Source organism: Gallinula chloropus (genome assembly GCF_964237585.1).
Source record: "Gallinula chloropus genome assembly, chromosome: 18".
NCBI classification, from domain to species: Eukaryota; Metazoa; Chordata; class Aves; order Gruiformes; family Rallidae; genus Gallinula; species Gallinula chloropus.
In genome coordinates this window covers 8458303-8472359 of record NC_140103.1, presented here as the reverse complement: position 1 = coordinate 8472359, position 14057 = coordinate 8458303, and the positions used below count along the sequence as shown (strand labels likewise).

Here is a 14057-nt window from a genome sequence, read left to right as displayed (position 1 = left end):
CCTCTCCTGCACACTGCTGTTTATCATGACCTCCTCTGCACCCTGCTGCTTTCTTGCCCTCCTGGGGTGCAGGACATACCCACGGACCATATGCAATCCCTCCGGCTTTAAAGTAGCAGCAGGGATGGGGAAAGGATGTTAGAGAGCATGCTCCTCTCTAGAACAGGGGTACCACCAGCCTCCAGCTTCTGTCCCCAGCCTCTGATGGGGGAGTTTGGGCTGTTTCCTGCACCCATGGCACCTCTGTCCATCTATCCATTCTCACATCTGTACACACCAGCCCATCACAACTGAGTCTAAAAAAGACAGAAAATATGGGCATGCCTTCAGCTTTGTGGTAAGAGGTGATGGGTAGGGGAAAGAGACCCCAGATTACCCCATCCACTGATGCCCAGGAGGGCAGGGTGGGTTTACTGGAGCCCAGCGAACACACACAAGGAGGGGGAGGACAGGACAGACCCAGGGCTTTGAGAAACAGGCTTTGCAGGAAAAAGTCTGTTCTAAAAGTGAGAAGGAGATGAAAGGGGAAAAAAAAAAAGTCAAAAAAGATCTGGTTCCAGTCCCACACTCCAAACCACTCCATGCCTCCTCCCCATAGGCGACAGCAATGATGCGGGGCAAAGCTACCAAAAAAACCCACAGCATTTTCTCCCTGCACGCTTCAAATCCCCGTTGGAGCACCGCTTCACCAAGGTGCTTAACCACACGCTTAACTTTAAATGTGTGTTTAATTCCCATTACAGTCCATGAGACTAAAGCACACACGCCTCAGCGCTTTGCTGAGCGGGGACGGCTGCTTGAGTTGTGGCCTGAAGAGAGCTTTATTACTGCTTCCCACAGCCCTGACATCACAGCCAGCCCCCCAGTGAGGATGGGGCTCTACCTTCTGTTGCCCTTGTTATCACAGCCACATCCCCTAACTCTGCCCTGAGCTAACAGCACCTCTGAATCACCCTCTCCAAAAGGAGTCTGCAAGGGAGCGCAGGATCCAACCCAGGGGTTTATAAAAGGCAGGCTTCCCTCTGGATCGCTCCATCAGGGCGGTACGGATGCGTCCTACGCTGCTGCTCTGCTTGCCATGCTGTACGTACACGCATCGGGTATAAATTTAATAGCATACAGAGTCCTGCAAAGTATACCACACGCACAAGAGATGAGAGTTACAGTTGCTGTGGGAACCATAACTTTAAAATCTCTGACTCTTCCACGTTAAAAAACTAAAAAAAAATAAAAATTTAACGAGTCAGACAAAAAGTCACATTTCCATATAATTTTATATATATATATTTATTTTTTTTTAAGCTATGCTGAATTTTGTTTTGCTGTTTCATCCAAGAACAGAAACAAAAAGGAGGAGTGAACCTGTCACTCAGCCTTTCTGTGCTGCTCAGACATGCGACGCGATGTTCCAGTAAATGTTTATTTGAATGGTCTCCCAGGCACCGGCATGCAAGCACCAAAATGCACAGCCCTCAATCACACCCAACGTGCCTGCGTACCCCGAGCTGCACGTCTGGCTAGGATAACAACTCAAAATGACTCCTAATCCATTTTTATGATGTTAAAAAAATAGGAGGAAAAAAAAAAAAAAGGCATTTATTTGCCCAGAACTGAAAGGGGAGGGCTGGAGGTGATTTTATTAAGCACCTGATTGCTAGTTCTTTTTAAAGCCGGAGCACAGATTGCATAAATTGTGATTTTAATGCGTGCTAAACGGTTCACCTAAATCAGCTGACCTGCTAACCCAGAGCCTGCCCTCGCAGAGGGAAGATTTTAAAATGCAGGAGGTCTCCTGCGCTCGCGCTCATGTTTCCCTAATGCAGGCAGAGCGTGTGGCTGAAACAAAAACAAAAGCTGCTGGGTTTTTTTCTTCTTCTACTTCCGAGGAGTTTCAGTTACTGAGCCCCATCCCTCCTCCTCCTCCTCACCCAGCCTGCCTGAGACATCTCCACGTGTTCATCACGCCTGGCTCATCTACACCCAGCACCTGAACCACGGTTTATCTGTGCTCCCCAAGGGAGGCAAAACCCACCTGAGGTAAGAACACCCAACCTCATGTTTACATCCAAGAGGTCATTGGTTTAGATCCAGCGTGTCCACAGTGAGTCTCTCCCAGCACAGATGAGGTCTCATGAGCCCTTGGTGCAGGGTCCGGCCTCTGCAGCCCAGGGCTGTGCCAACGTGCAACGTGCCCTGTGATTAAATGCAGGGATAGAGGCAGGTCCCTCAAACCCAGCACCCATGCAGTGCCCCTCTCCGCACCGTCTTCAGACCAGACCTCAAACCCCAACCACCCACAGGGACTCAAGTTGGGGTCAGGAGCATCCCAAGGGCCAGCAGAGGTGCCCTGCAGCTGCATCCCGGCAAAGGTGGCTTTAACCAAGTGAATAGCAACTGGGAACCCGCCTGCTATCAAAGGGGCTGTGAGTGGCCACAATACCTTCCCACATGAAAAAGAAGAGAGCAATGAAGTCTTACAAGGCTCAGTTTCAGCTGGGTTTCACCAAAATCACCAGTAACAGCAGCTGGACCATGACTGCTTTGCTACAGGGAACACATACCCGCCCCCATCTCCTCCTTTCAGGGCTTCCCATCTCAGAGTAGAGATGGACACTTCAGGGTTCCTCTTAATCAGAGCCCTCCTATAGACTTTCAGATTTGCCTCTCCACCCACCCACCTCCGGGCAGGGACAACAGGTCCCACAGGAGCCAAAAGGGCTAAAACTCTGAGAAGTTGCACATCTTGTTGAAGCCTTTACCCTGGGCTGGTTTGAAACACCCTCAGCACCTCTGCTGCTCAGCATCAACAGAAAGTGCAGTGCAGGTCCTACTTTTGCTCCTGCCCTGTGTTTACCTGGTGTTTGGACAGGAGGTGCATGAGAGCATCATCCAGAGCATGTGTACACAGCTTATCTCTCTATGGCACCCACGAGCAGCTCGGGCAGTCACAAGCCCCCCGAAACCACTGCAGTACACCCCTTCCATGCAAATATTTAATAAATACTGAAGGAAGGTCTGAAATTACCAGGATTATTACAGTATCTACCAGCAGAGCATTTGCTAGCAAACGATGAAATATAATTAAAAGTAAAGTACACTTGTCAGATAAATGAGCAGCATGTACTGCTGCTGCAAAAGTACCTTTCTTGGGTTTGTAATAATTGTGTTTATCCACTTCCTCACTAATTTACAAAAAATGCAGTTAATTCTCAGTGGATCTCACAACCATTAGCACGAATTAATGCTGTTCCCACTGTATATTCTGCATATATTAAAAAAAAAATTAATCTAATAAGAGATGCACGTCTCCGGATGAGGAAACACGAACACAATTCACATTGTGCCTCCAGCTTCCAAGCGCTGGGAAGTGACACGGTACAACATCTTTTCTGCTCAATTAACCAGCAACTTCTGGGGGCTGCCAGATCCTGGACAGTTGGCCAGAAAAGGTGGGAAAACAGAGAGGGAAAAAAAAAAAGTCACTGCCCAATGCCTCCCAGCCCAAGCTTGATGGGCCAGGCCTTCATCTGGGATATTCATCAAGCCTCATCTGGAATAGCACATGGAGTTCTGGGTTCCCTGGTTCCGGGAGGACAGGGAGCCACTGGAGACAGTACCAAAAAGGGCTGTAAAGAAGATGAGAGGACAAGAACACCTCTCTAAGAAAGGCTAAGGGACTTGGAACTTTTTAGCCTAAAGACTGAGGGGGAACTTATCAATGCTGATAAATACTTGAGGGGTGGGGTCAGGCGGATGGGGTCAGTCTTTTTTAGCATTACCCAGGGACAGAACAAGAGACAATGGGCATAAACTCAAATATAAGAAGTTCCACCTAACCATGAGGAGGAACTTCTTGGCTGTAAGGGTGGCAGAGCACTGGCACAGGCTGCCCAGAAAGGTTGGGGAAGTTTCCATCTCCGGGAAGATTTAAAACCTGTCTGGATGCCGTCCTGTGGAGCCTGCTCAAGATGACTAGATGATCTCCAGAAGGTTCTGCCAACCCCTATCATTCTGTGATTCTCTGCATTGGTGTGTGCTGCTGCTCTCCTCCACACACAGGGTAGGGTGAAGATAGGCAGGAAAAGGGGTTTGGAGTTTATTTATGGGCAGCTCAAAGGAATTTATGGAGCAAGGGACTGCTGGGAAGGTGCTATTGTGCATGCAGGAATGGACAGAAAGAGCTCTTTTTTGTTGTTGTGAGGGACTTTAAAGGTTTATTACTGAGCCTGGAGCTGGCAGCTGCTTCTGGGAAAGATCCAGCCTATTGTGTAAAAAACACACACCAGCACCCAAACCAGCCTTGCCATATTTAAAGTGTTAACATCTCAGCATAATGAAGATCTTTCTGAAAGCCAGCAACACAAACCACCACTTCCAGAAGAGGGAGGGCACTCAAACACAGTGACAGGGATAACAGCTCCATGCACATGCCTATGGAGTGGTCAGCAGCCGGCATCATCACTTGTGCTGCAGGAGTTACACCCCACAGCCCCCGCACCCTGGAGAGGAGCCCTGGTACCTGGGGCATTGCAGGAAAAGAAAGAGGACTATAGATTTGCACACATGCAATCCAAAAAATGCATCACACCACCCCCACCCAGAGCTGGGCCATAGGAGACTGGGGTTTGAAGAAGGTATCAAACAGCTCCCCAGGTCCTCACACCTCCTTCCCAAACCCCTACAGCCAATCCCATAAGGTTATTCAGCACCCAGCAGAGTACAACACTTAACCACACATTTAACTCCCACTAACTTCAACAGGACTTTAAGCTACATAACATTTATTTCAAGGATTTCTTTTTTGTCTTCTTGCCCAAGAACAGCAGTTCCCCTTAGGTTCCCCTCACCCAGCCCTCAGTGATGCTTCCCAACGACTTCAAAGTTCGGCCCAGTGGAAAAAACAAGCCATGGGGACAGGAGGTTTTCTGCCACATAGCTCCCACCTTCATTGCTTACAGATATGCAGGTCCAGAGAAACCTTTGTTCCATGGCACATTGGACCATGATAAACCATCTTGCTGAAACCTTGCTACTTGTTTGCCCAGCCCTCATGCTGTGTCACTCAAAAGCCAAGAATATAAAAGGACAGAAACACACCAGCTTTGCTCCACATGCTTGATTTCCAGCGTGCTTTGAAGGAGATCAGGCCAGTGATCTCCTTGCTGGTCAGGCAGACCTACAAGTGGAGACCATAGGGCATCCAGGGCTGGGAAAAGTTCAATGTGCATCTGCCAAGGGGCCCTCTGCAACCCTAGGGTGCAACTGGAGCAGCTCTGGAGGGCAGGGACAATCCCCATCCCAGGGGACAAGCACCAACCCAAGCATATGCAGCTTGAGGTACCTGCAATTCAAGATGAGACCTAGAGCAGGGTAAGCACAAGCAGAAGCATAAAGGTGGTCTTATTCCAAAAAGTTGCCCCTGCTGACAGCAGCCCTGGGCTTTCTGCACAGAGACAAAACATGCCCATCCAGACCTGGAGACCCACATCTCCAAACTCTCTCCCAGCTGCACCTCTTGCCCACAAAAAGCAGCAAGCACCACAGTGACACCACCATGGGCCACCAAGATGACCTACCAAGCTCCCTGGTACACACTGCTCTATATGCTTAGAGGTTATGAGACAATTTGGGACTCATATTCCCCAACCTTGCAATAAGCAAAGTGCTTGGAGAGCATCTGAGCAGCCTGCATGCATGGAGAGCTCCTTCCCAGATGGACAGAGGAGAGAAGGCTATTACAGCTGGTTCACTGCAGCCCAGCTGCACCCCGTGATGGGAACACTGTGCCCCTCTCTCCCCACCCAACAGTGGCTGTGAAAGTGCCCATTTGCAAGTGGGAAAGAATTCATTTCAATTAAACATGCCCGGTGCTCCAAATGAAACCAATTAATTCTCCCCATCTGAAAGCTGATTAGCCAGGATCTCTGGGTAAATGGATAATAACAGGCTAATAACCCCCTCCCGTCCCTGTGCGCTCACTGATGCCACTGTGAGGGTTCTGACACCGTGTCACCAGCGTAATTGCAGCATCTGTGAGTAATCGTGGAGCGAATCCAGCTGCTGATGGCAGGCGGCACCATCCCCAGCAGCAGGCAGGGACTGGGTAAGGACGGCTGCTTTGGAGCTGGCCTAACCCCCAGCTACCCCTTCCCATGACAGCATCGATTGTGGCATGAGCTCTGTAACACTGGGACCCCCCTCTCCAGCACTCTGCTCGCCCAGCAAGGGACACCCAAGGGGGCTTGTTCAGCCCAAACACAGCCATACTGGTTGGGTGTTCAGCTGATGAGCTTTAACTCATTAACACAAACAGGATTCAATTTATGTGAGGACATTTGCCCTCCTCCCCCTCACCCCAAGCCTCCTTCACACCCCCCAGGAAGGGTCTGCAGGGCAGCCCTGGGCACAGCAGCTCCCTGGCTCTCCCCACAGCCATTATTAGCCCAAGTTCAACTCCGCTGGTTAATTAATTCCCTCATCCCCTCTGGCAACTCCTGCCCTCTGGGACAGACTCCCACCCAGCCTGGGGAGGGATGGCAGATGCACAGCAGTGCTGGGGTTCATGGGCAGGGGGAGCACTCTACACCTGCACCCCAAAACAGTCTCAAAGAACCCCTCAATCTAAGCACCCCTCACTGCAAGGGATGGGCAGCTCCAGAGGCTCGGCTGGCAGTGCCCTCAGGGAGCTCAAACAGTCGAACCCAGACACAGGACAGTAGCAAGCAGGAGAGGACAGGGGAAGGCACAAACCCATCCCACCCTCTTCTGCATTCCTTCATCCCTCAGTACCCAAGCCACCACAGCTCCACCCCACAGCCCAACTCCCCAGGTCCCTGCTGATGGCAGGAATTTTCCAGCACTGCTCTTTTGTTTCCTCCCCCAATTGGAAAGTGTCAATTAGCTACAAGCCACTTTCCAATGGGGTATTTTTGGGTAGGAGCGATCCGCGAGCCAGAGCGCGCGCGGAGCACAACAAAGATCTCAATCCCGCTGCCATTTTCTAATCACATTTCCTTTTACTAATTTGACAGGCCTGTTTTGAAAATCTAAATTTAAAGCTAAAATAAAAGTTAGATTCCACAGATAAATGGGAATCAAGGCAAAATCATAGAAATATTTCAAATGGAGCTAATAAAGTGCTTCTACCCACACCTTTCAGCTCATGAAGCCACCTCCCCTCCCTTATTTGCTGCTCCTGATGCTGACGTTGGGTACCAAGCTTTGGTTTGCTTCCCTGCACAATGCACATGCACACACACACAGACACCCACCCCTATCCAGTTTGGTTTTAGCTTCTGGGAGGCAGGAAAACAACCTCCCGCACAGTTTCAGCTCCATCACAGCTCACCCCGACAAGGTGCCCGTCCTGCCACCTGGGCTGAGCTCATCTATAAATTAAGCCAGCCCATGTGATGCTCCCATCTCCAAGAGGAGTCCCAGCCTCCTACAGAAGCAGCAGGGTTGCCTGAGGGGAAAGCAAGAATGGGAGATGAAGGTGCAGCCATACCTTCCCAGAGAAGCTTGCCTGGGTGGCAAGGTGAAGGTAGGTGGTGAGGAGAGAAGAAAGCCCCCAGGCAGGGAGAAGCATCCACAGACCTGCACCAGCTCTTTTGTCTTCCTAATCCTCCCCTTACTCCAAACAAGAACCTCCTCTCGGTCCCCAGGCACTCAGCCACCGTCCTCAGCATCCGACCTCCTTCCAAAGCTTTCATCATGATTTCCCTCAGGACAAAGGAGGCCAAAAAAAGAACAGCATCCCATCCCTGGTACACTGTACAGAACAAGTGGCACCTGAGAGGACAGAGGAGCTGCTTAAGTCCCTGCTTGCCACCACTCTGAGCAACAACACTAGGAAGCTGTTCACCAAGAGCTTCATTTGCAGCCAGGGAGTCCTGGTCCTCCCCCAGCCCCTCCCGCAGCACAGCCCCCTCTCAGCCTTTCCTGGGGTTTCGTGGCCAGGCTTTCCCCACCAGCAGGCATTCTCCAGGGGCAGCAGATGACTCCACGTGGGACCAGCCCTCAGATCCACGCTCAGGATCCGAGATGCTGGAGAGGGGACAGTCAACACTGCCCAGCCAAATGGAGGAAACCCCCTCTCCAAGGCAGGCAAATGTTTTCCATCAAGGAGTTTTCAAAACAACATCTCTCCTGGCAGCCTCAGCAGAAGGCTGGGACAGGCTCCAGCATGCAAACAGGACTTCAGGAGCCCAGATGGGGCCAGAGTCCCTACATGTAAGAAAATTAAGAACACAAAGCACAGGGCTCTGCTCCCTCTCCCACATTCCTGCTTCAAACATCAGCACCTTTCAAACACCTTGTCCCTTTCAAACAGCAGCACACCCTTCCCTCTGCCCTACCAAGTCCAGCTTCCAGCACAGCCCCTCTCCCAAACCCATCCCAGTGCACAGCTGAGGACTTGGGGCACCTCCAACCACCAGCAGAGTTTGGCAAAGCCAAAGCCAATGTGCCGGTTCCCCTCCACCTCTCCGGGATGCTCAAGCCCTCCAGAGAAGAGGCAGAGCTGCCCACACACAGCTGGCACAGGCAGCAGAGGCTGCAGACTGTCACAAGCCCTAAAGCTGCTCCTTCCCATCACCAGGTGCAAAACACATTTCTCCTTTTAACATTCCCAGCAACAGCCCAGGGCTCCCTTTCCAAAGGACACTTGAGATAAAAATCTATGTGACGGCCAAGCAATTGCAGCAGGCAATTTAATGTGATAGCCCTGGGTAGCACAAGGCAAGGAAAAGCCTGTCCCAGGAGCACTGAGCAAGTAAAGAGCAAAGTTACACACTCCACGACTGACTGCATCCCTGCCCAGCCCGTAAATACCCACTGTGGAAAAATGCCAGTGGGGAAAAGGGAGGATGTACCTCCTGGGGGGGATGTAAAGGGTGGGTGCGACCCAAAGAAAGGGGCTGGTGTGGCAGGCAGCAGGCAGGGCTGCTCTGCAGAGATTTGCTGCAGGGCCCTGAGCCACAGCACTGTGCAACCACGACAGATGGGTCTTGCCAGAGCAGGGCACCTGAAGATGGTTTCCCACGGCTCATTTCCACCCTTGTTTTCCTCCTCCTCTTCACACATCGCAGTGATGCTCTTTAACAGTGTGACTGAGCTCAGAGAATCCTCCCCAGCCAACAACTCAGCCATTAACTTCTGCCAGTAGTCATCACCCTGTGTCAGAAAGCCATTCCTGCCTTTACACCAGAGAGGGGACCTGTGGCACTGGTAGGGATCAAGGGACACCACAGCACTTGCAAGATGCAAACACCAGGGGTCAAGGAGAACAAGACCAACAACCCCCAAAGAGCCTGTGTTGGGCTTCAGATTTCCACTCCTCTCCTTGGTGACCACCTCACCATGCTGGGCATACTTTCTGGGCTTCTCTGGGCAAGATGACACTTGCATTGGCAGAATGACACCAAGCACCAGGTCTGTCCCTTGATGCTGCAGAGCTCAGCAACACAAATGCTTCATGGCACCAGATCTCTGCCCCACACATGCAGTTCTCTCCGCTGTTTTTACACCAGGAAGAGCTATGGCACACACAGGAGGCTGTTGGAGTCACCCCTTGCCTAAAGCACTTCCAAAACTCACTGCTGCCTACTCACCCCAGCGCATGGTGGGGTCCTGGGGGGGGATGCAGGGTGCTGCACAGCTGCAGACATGCTGTGTTCCATTCCAAGCTCCTGCCACAGCTCTAGCTGGCCTAAAAGACATTAAATCCCTGCACTCCAGCATTCCTTCAGCACCTCAGGAACAGCCCTACTCCTGTGTCACGGGAGCAGGGCAAGGACAAATCCCTGTCTCCAAGGGCAGATCTGTGCTGGGGACCACAGAGGAGCAGCTGAGTTACCTATCCAAGATGAGATGCCCTCACACAAGCCAGACGGGGATGTTTGCTTTACAACCAGACGCTAAACGTGTCTTGCACAGACAATAAAGGAGCCCCGGGGAGTAAAACCCAGAACTGAGGGCCTCAGCAGTCCTTGCCTGGGCAATTCCTGTGGCTCTCCACGCTGCCTCAGGCACCAAACATCCCAGTTCCTGCAGGGACCTGCTGCTGGAGCGAGGAGCAGGCACAGTTACGCAGAGCATGGCACGTCCCATTTTTCAAGGGACACCTTGAAAAGAAAAGTACTAGCATTTAGATCCCTCTCCTTAAAAGCAGGTAGCTGTCCTCCATACATGTGTGTATGTGTCTGCAACCTCAAGAGCTGTGGGCAATGCCAGGGCAAGAGGAGGATGCCAGGCTGCATTTCTGCATGCTACTGGGAGCGGGATACTGGAAGCTAAATCCTCAGAGCAAAACACTTACAGGAAAAGGATTTCCATCAATCACTTCAAACCACCTGCTTATTTAAATCAGTCCAAACATTGTGAAAGTTACTTGAAATATTAGGCTGTTGCAAAGTTGGGCTGAAGGCAGCGTGCTGGAAGGGAAGCGTGTTTTGGTGGGGTTTGCAAGGCTGCTCCTCCCCAGGTCAGCCACAGTCTAAGCCCAAATCTGCCCAGATAGCACAGGCTGAACAACTCCTGCAGGGAGGGGAAAGTCTTGTAGAACAGGATAGAGAAATATCCATCACTGGTGACAAAAGGTTTATTGATCCTGCCCCAGGGCTGAGAGATGGATTTCATGACCTCTCCAAATCCCCTCCACTCCAGACATCCTATGGAAGAGTAATTCTCAGCCTGCAAAGCCCTTGAGAAAGGCAGTATGCCTGGAGCATCCCAACCAATGGCTGTGCCATCCACAGGGCAGGCATCTGCTGGAGGTTTGGGGCACTGGAAAAGCCGCTCCCCCACTGCAAACCTCCCAAACACCCTGCAGCCACAGACCTCCACACCTTCCACAGCCAAACCATTCAGCATCAACCTGAAAAACTTGTTTAAGCAAACAATGACAAACTAGGGCAAGCCAACACTTCCCAAAAGCACAGGGCTACACATGTGCAGGAGAAACTTCCCACCTGCACCCAGGGCTCACCAACCCCCAAACCTCAAGGACTGAAGGGGCTTTCCAGGCAGGTTCAGTGCAGTGAAAGACGTTGATGGGTGCAAAGATAGCAAGGGTCGTTTGCTGATCCACTTCATGCTCACGCCTGTGGTATTTGCACTGTCAGGATGTTTCCCAGCACAGATAATCATTTAAACCTGAAACTTCTCAGGACAGAAGCACACAGCTACAATTCCCCTACCAATTAGGAAAAGAAGAAAGGAGTCCAAGGCGCAGAGCGAAGCATAGATGAATGCAGTTCTGTAGTTCCAGCTATAGATGAATGCAGTTAAATTAAAAATACAGAAATCACAGTTCCTATTTCTGTATGTTACACGCTTCAGAGCCCAGCTCAGTTAAGAAATACATATACAGAGATAGATAGATATATATAAGTTTGTGTTTCATATACGTACGCACGCATACAGAGCCATATAATACGCATGACGTGCTGTCAGTCACACACCAGCTCTGTGCATTTGCCTGATGAAGAGCCCTGGTGGGACACCCAGAGCCACGATGCTGGGGGGCCGGTGGGACCCCAGGAGCAGCCCATGGCACCAGCCTGTGAGCTGCAGTGCTGAACAAGCAAGCAAGTGCACAGGAAGCTGACATTGGCTGTGCTATAGGGAGGGCTGGGGAAGCATATGGCAGGCACACCAGGTGCTGGAAGGAGAGTGACCTCCTCCTCCACCTCCTCAGCAATTCCTAGGACCTTGTGCATTGTGAGCCAGGTCTCCCTGGCTCGAGGGGACAAAAGGAACAAGGGCATTTTTTTCTCTATCAAACAAGATGCAAGACTTGCATGCATCTTCTGATGTGACACTGCTTCAAGGCTACGGGGTTCTGCATTCAGTGCTCAGCCTCAGCCCTGGGACAGTCACACCACCGTCACCCCCACAGACCCTCATGCCAGGGGGTCAGGCCTGTCACTGGCGAGAGACCTGCTGGGATGCACAAGTGGCAACTGGGGAGACACCCCTCCTTCAAATCAGGTTTACTCACAAACGAGCTCGAGCAGTTTCCAAAACTGGGGGGTCATCACACCAAGCATCACCAGGATCAGCAAGACAGGACTTATACACAGGAGCCCCCTTTACCCCCTTCTCTGCAATGCTCCCCCCACACACACCCCAGTACCTCTATGTCTCTTCCTTTTCCCCTCCTCACCCCTCCCCCTGTTAAAGAAGGATGCTCCATGACCTTGCTGAGCGCACTGGAAAGAGCCTGAAGGACATCAGAACGACTCCTGAAGAATGACTTCGCACTGGTTACCTCATTAGCTGCTCTCCTGACCGACATCCCTGTGCTGCTGCCTGTCACCTGAAGGACAAGGGAAGCCACAAACCAGACACAGAGAACAGGAGGAGAGATGTCTGCCCAGCCCCAGTTTCCCAGTCCCAGGAACCAGCACAGCTTGGGACAGCCACAGCACCAACCCCGCAGGGTCAGCTCTCAAAAGGGGGAGCAGGGACTGAGCAGAACCCTCCACCCCCATAACACAGGAGCTGTCCCCAATGCAGGAGAGGACGATCTTTTCAAAGACATATGGCTCCTCTCTGTACTTCGAGCAATGACTCTACCACGCTTCCAAATTCCAGCTGCCTAAGCTGTTTTTGCAGATATTTCCTCTTTCTTCGCAATCATTTGGCTAATAAGATGAGCAGGTTGGGCTCATTTATTTTGGACACTGTTCTTGGGTCATTAGCAGAAAGGCTAATCATTGCCTTGGCAGAAAATATCATTTCTGCTTCAGAGCTGGCTGCATCACACGGGGAGGGAGGGAGGGAGGGAGAGAGAGCTCGACAGAGCCTTTGTAAAAAAATAATAATACCAAAAAACCAAGTTCCATGCCTCTAGAAGTGGAATTTTCCTCTATTATTTCCCAAGGTACCCACTGCTCGGATGAAGCGGGCAGACTTCAACGCCCAAGGCTGCTCTGCAGAGCTCATGCTCTCCCCCACACACATGCCACCTCCGAGGGCCCTCAGAAGGAGTGATGCTCACCGTGGCAGCCTGGCCTTGCCACCTCTCTCACTGAGCCACAGTAACTTCCCCAGTGATGCTCAGCCCTCCAGGGAAGGATCACCTTCCTCACCCGCAGGCAAAGCCAGGCGGGATGCTGAAAAGTCCTGAAGCACAAGGCACAGGAGCCTTTTCTGGGATGGTTTGAGGTTAGGAGAATGCATCTGATGTGATGCCTGCATGCTGTTTGTGGCACCTGAATGCTGAAAGGTACCTACAGAGAGTTGCTAGAGACATTTAAAGAACAATTTGTATTCGGCACTGAAGGCTGGAGTGTCAGGGGGGCTGCTGTACTCCAGGTGTTTGCAGAGCTGAAGCCTGAATTTCCAGGAGAGATGTCAAAGCTGAGCCCTTTCCTTCTCTCCTGCGAGAGGGGAAAGGCAAAAGTCAAAGCCCTGCAACACATCCATGCTCCCCAGACTCAGCTACTGCAAAACCCCCTCTAACCATGGGCCCCAGGGAAAAAAGTCACCCCACAGACATCCTGTGGAGGCAGAGCGCTGGGATGCAGAGCTGCTGCCATCTCACAGCACAGCAGAAGCAGCCACTGCCTCCGCCACCTGACCTGGCAAGGGCAGAAATGAGGTGCAGAGGGAGGAACAGCTGAATGTGGCACAGGTTGTCCCCTTCTCTACCATGCAGGCAGCCAGCATGCCTCCTGCTCCCCTCCGCTGGCCTCATCTGGCCCCAGATGTCCTGGCCACAGGAGCTGCCAGCAATGCCGTGACCTTGGCCACTCTCAGTAGCATCCTTGAGGCAAGAACAAGCTGGGCCTCCCGTCTCCCCAAGGCTTTCCACGGCCATCCATCAGCCCTGCGCTTCCCCTCCCACTCTCTCCAGCACCCCAACTTGGAACCCAAGTGTACAGGGAGAGAGCCAGGCAGGCGGATGGGGTGGCAAAGGCCAAGGAGGACACATGCCAGAAATTTGCTCCCATTTCTCCTCGGGGTACTCCAGCTTGCCTCCATCCACACTGTGCCAAGGATCTTCCCTGTATCCCCCTGGAACCACCACACTGCGCTCTCCAGGCGAAGCC

At 51.8% G+C, this 14057-nt stretch overlaps 1 protein-coding gene across 1 annotated transcript in view; it reads right to left on the bottom strand.

The window, feature by feature from the left end:
• ASTN2 (astrotactin 2) overlaps positions 1 to 14057 on the bottom strand; it is a gene marked incomplete at its 5' end in the record, with an annotated part of 343253 nt that overhangs the window by 260364 nt on the left and 68832 nt on the right. The gene's annotated exons all lie outside the window — the stretch shown is intronic.